The sequence below is a fragment of the Mus musculus genome, chromosome 9, assembly GCF_000001635.26.
Source record: "Mus musculus strain C57BL/6J chromosome 9, GRCm38.p6 C57BL/6J".
Taxonomy (NCBI): Eukaryota; Metazoa; Chordata; class Mammalia; order Rodentia; family Muridae; genus Mus; species Mus musculus.
Window position 1 is genome coordinate 90347601 of NC_000075.6, and position 4969 is coordinate 90352569.

At 43.1% G+C, this 4969-nt stretch overlaps 1 pseudogene; it reads left to right on the forward strand.

Moving 5' to 3' along the window:
• Positions 1–4394: 4394 nt before the first annotated feature.
• Gm22866 lies at positions 4395–4571 on the forward strand (annotated as a pseudogene).
• The last annotated feature ends 398 nt before the right edge of the window (positions 4572–4969 follow it).

The window sequence follows — 4969 nt, forward strand, 5'->3', positions numbered from 1 at the left end:
AATGTTGGGTTCTGTTTGTGTAGCCAGTCTGTTAGTCTATGTCTTTTTATTGGGGAGTTGAGACCATTGATATTAAGAGATATTAAGGAAAAGTAATTGTTGCTTCCTTTTATTTTTGTTGTTAAAGTTGGCATTCTGTTCTTGTGGCTATCTTCTTTTAGTTTTGTTGAGGGATTATCTTCTTGTTTTTTTCTAGGGCGTGGTTCCCGTCCTTGTATTGGTTTTTTTTCTGTTATTATTCTTTGAAGGGCTGGATTCGTGGAGAGATAATGAGTGAATTTAGTTTTGTCGTGGAATACTTTGGTTTCTCCATCTATGGTAATTGAGAGTTTGGCTGGGTATAGTAGTCTGGGCTGGAATTTGTGTTCTCTTAGTGTCTGTATAACGTCTGTCCAGGCTCTTCTGGCTTTCATAGTCTCTGGTGAAAAATCTGGTGTAATTCTGATAGGCTTGCCTTTATATGTTACTTGACCTTTTTCCCTTACTGCTTTTAGTATTCTATCTTTACTTAGTGCATTTGATGTTCTGATTATTATGTGTCGGGAGAAATTTTTTTTCTGGTCCAGTCTATTTGGAGTTCTGTAGGCTTCTTGTATGTTCATGGGCATCTCTTTCTTTAGATTATGAAGTTTTCTTCAATAATTTTGTTGAAGATGTTTGACGGTCCTATGAGTTGAAAATTTTCATTCTCATCCACTCCTATTATCCGTAGGTTTGGTCTTCTCATTGTGTCCTGGATTTCCTGGATGTTTTGAGTTAGGCTCTTTTTGCATTTTCCATTTTCTTTGATTGTTGTGCCGATGTTCTCTATGGAATCTTCTGCACCTGAAATTCTCTCTTCCATCTCTTGTATTCTGTTGCTGAATCTATGGTTCCACATTTCTTTCCTAGGGTTTCTATCTCCAGCGTTGCCTCACTTTGGGTTTTCTTTATTGTGTCTACTTCCCTTTTTAGGTCTAGTATGGTTTTGTTCCTTTCTATCACCTGTTTGGATTTGTTTTCCTGTTTTTCTATAAGGACTTCTACCTGTTTGGTTGTGTTTTCCTCTTTTTCTTTAAGGACTTGTAACTCTTTAGCAGTGTTCTCCTGTATTTCTTTAATTGAGTTATTAAATTCCTTTTTCATGTCCTCTACCATCATCATGAGAAATGCTTTTAAATCCAGGTCTACCTTTTCAGGTGTGTTAAGATGCCCTTGACTGGGCGAAGTGGGAGTGCTGGGTTCTGATGATGGTGAGTGGTCTTGGTTCCTGTTAGTAGGATTCTTACGTTTACCTTTCGCCATCTGGCAATCTCTGGAGTTAGTTGTTATAGTTGTCTTTGTTTAGAGATTGTTCCTCTGTTGATTTTGTTACCCTCTATCAGCAGACATGGGAGACTAGCTCTCTCCTCTGAGTTTCAGTGGTCAGAGCAGTCTCTGCAGGCAAGCTCTCCTCTTTCAGGGAAGGTGCACAGTTATCTGGTGTTTGGACCTCCTCCTGGCTGAAGATGAAGGCCCAAAACAGGGTCTTTCCCAGAAGGTGTGTTGCTTTGGCCAGGAAGGTGGCTGGTTGTCTGGAGCCGAAGATGGCGCCGCCTCAGAAGCTCTGTGGCTCTCGCCTGCCCCAGAAACGGCTGGCCTCTGTTTTCTACACCTTCACCCGTGCAGCCTGCCCTCTGCGGGGTCCCGGAGCCAAGGAGGCTCCCGCCGAGGCCTGAGGCACAAACCTCTCGGGCTGGGCGGACCCCTGTGCTCTCACCAGGAAGGTGGCCGGTTGTCTGGAGCCGAAGATGGCGCCGCCCTCTATTTCTTTAAGTGAGTTATTAATGTCCTTGCTGATGTCCTCTACCCAGCATTCAGCCCAGGACCGGCTGAGGTGGGAGTGCTGTGTTCTGATGATGGTGAGTGGTTTTGGTTTCTGTTAGTAAGATTCTTACATTTGCCTTTCACCATCTGGTATTCTTTGGAGTAATTTGTTATAGTTGTCTCTGGTTAGAGATTGTTCCTCTCATGATTCTTAGCCTCTATCAGCAGTCCTGGGAGTCTAGATCTCTCCTCTGAGTTTCAGTGATCAGAGCACTCTCTTCAGGCAAGCTCTCCTCTTACAGGGAAGGTGCACAGATCTCTGGCATTCGGACCTGTCTCCTGGCAGAAGAGAAGGCCCAAAACAGGACCTTTCCCAGAAGCTGTGTTGCTTCATCCTGTCACAGAAGCTGTTAGCTTCTGTAGTCCACACTCTCACCTGGGCAGAGTAGTCTTGGAGGGATCCTGGAACCCCCAGGTGCTCCGGCAAAGCCCTCCCAGGCATGGTGGACACCTCTCCTCTGACAGGGAAGGTGCCTGGATGTCTGGAGCCCGAAACGGTCCAAAGGGTCCAGAGGGTCTGCCTCAGAAGCTGTCCTCTAGGGACCTTGGGGGGTGTCTGCCAACTCTGGGCACAAGTGACCCAGTGCTGCTGCAGACCAGAAAGTATTTGGACTGTGGTCAGTCTGGGTTTTCTGCTTCCTTTATGTCCCAGGTCCTGCATGATTGGAGTGTAACCGGTTCCACTCACAGGTTTTCCTAAGATTGCATGGAGAGTCCAAAGTGACCCAGTACTGGTGCCGATCGGAAGGGATTTGAGCCTTAAACTTTTAAGAATTACGCTTTACCTGCTGACATTATTTTGCTTACAGATGTATTGAGACATATTTCCATTTCTAGATATTACTCTCTGAATTACTTATTTCATTTACTGTTATTTCAATTTATTTTAGACCCTTTAAGTTTTGTTCTTCACATTTTTTTTTCCTCTACGGTTTTTGGAGTTGTACTAGAATTCTTACTCATAAGAGGTATAAATAAACTCTAATAGGAGCAGAAAATGCATTAATGAAAAATATGTTGAGATGCTTTTAGAAGTGTCACACACTAAGATATGGAAGGAAGCAAGACAAAAGAAGGCTGGTGTTCTAAGACTCTAGATTTGAAAACTGGAGTCTAAGCTAAGACTATCCACTGTCCTTCAGCTCTGCCTCATTCCTGCTGTTAGCTAAAGGGTCAGACACTGGATATTCTAACCAGCCAGACTTGTTCATTTGTCCTCAGTAGGTCAGTTACACAAACAGAATTGCAAAAGCAGACAGAACAATATTTTCAATGTGACCACATTTGTTAGGAGGAATAAAGAAATCCCGTGATCTCCAAGTCTATTTTGGGGGTCCTGAAGATATCGAGGATAAATAGAAAGCTAGAGATATGTATACCTAGGGGGTTTTAGTCAAGGTGTACTTTCTCAATCATTATATTCTCAGCTTCAGTGTCTTCTGAATGGTACTTTGGCGAGTTATTAAAATTGTATGAGGCTCCAGGTATGGTGGTACATGCCTTTAATTCCAGTACTTGGGAGGCAGAGGCAGGTATATTGCTGTGAGTTCAAGGTTAGGCTGGTCTACAAAACAAGTTCAGGACAGCCAGGGATGTTACACAGAGTAACCCTGTCTCAAAAACCAAAAACCAAAAAAAAAAAAAATTGTGTGGAACACCTTTCCTTAGACAAAGTTTCCCTCCTCTGGCAGGCACCAGAGTCCCATTCTTTTCCTTTTTCGATATGGGATTCCTAGGGAAATTCCAGTGTCTTGGGTTCTATTGTTTCAATGGTCTGAGATCTGGTGAGAGAAGAATCACCATCTCTCAATTATATTTATTCATGATAGGAAAGTGGCAGCGCCACCATTTTGTTGCTAGATTTTACACCTTCACAGTCAATACACTCAATTCTGATCGCTTCTACTAGTGTGACTGTCACGGCTGTCTCGGGAAGCCAACATCACTCCATCATGTAGATTGCTATATGTTCAAACAGACTTGGATAGGGTCATATATTTTGAAGGCTTAAGTCTTATTCCTCTGTACGAGTGGCTAGAGGCCCAGCAAGGAAGGAATGGATGTGGCCATTATAGCTTCTATGGTATTGGTAAGAACAGGGACAGGCCCTTCCAAGGAAGCAAACTAACAAGCAGCCTCTTTAGCCTCGAGAAAAGTCAGAGATGTTCCTGGTCCTGTCAGTGATCTTTGTCTTTGTCAAATGCCAGAGATTTGAGAAATAGTTCAGCCAAAATGTCTTTGGCTCTACCATGGCCTGAGGCAGGAATGCTACAAGGGAAGTCTAGTTTCTCCTCTCCTGTATGACTATCCTGCCTGGAATCTCTATGTAAGGATGTGACTACATGCCTCATGGGAGTGTCTGCCACAAGTTTTATACTAAACCCCTGGTTCCAATTTTCTGGGACTCATTACCACAGTAGAAGGGGTTTGCCCTCACTTTGTTTCTTAAAGTTTCAATTATAAACTCATGATAAATAAATTTCTCAGGATCCTTCTCTGCTGCCACTTCACCCAAGCCAACTGAATTTCTTTTTAAAGTGCATTCTCCTGTACTTACCTGGCAGGGGAGATACCATGATCACAAAGGTGGTTTTCCCAGGGTGAGGCTTATCCATTGCACTCTGGATGTGCTGACCCCAGCGATTTCCCCAAATGCGTGAAACTCAACTGCATAATTTGTGGTAGTGGGGAAAAATAAAAAAATAAAATAAAATGCATACTCCTCATTATCTATGAATTTTGCTCTTCATTTATGAGATAAGAACCTGGAGGCCACTGACAGCATACATGTTGTGTGACCATGAGAACCCATCACCCCAGCTTTAACTGAATTAAAGCCCTTCTGAAGGGAGACAGATGTCCTCTGTTGAATTGCAAACATCTCATTTTTCTTTATTGGTATAAAGGGAGATCTGCCTGTCTCAAATACATGTAGTGAGGAACCTGTTAAAGGAGAACACTAATAAAGTACTGGGTGGCCAAGAGTAACAGCAAAGAAGACAAAAAGAGAAAGAAAGAATGGTACACACACACACACACACACACACACACACACAGAGGAAGAAGGAGAGAGAAAAGTGGATGGGGGAAGGTAGGGAGAAGGGGAGAATAAGCAAGCAAGAGA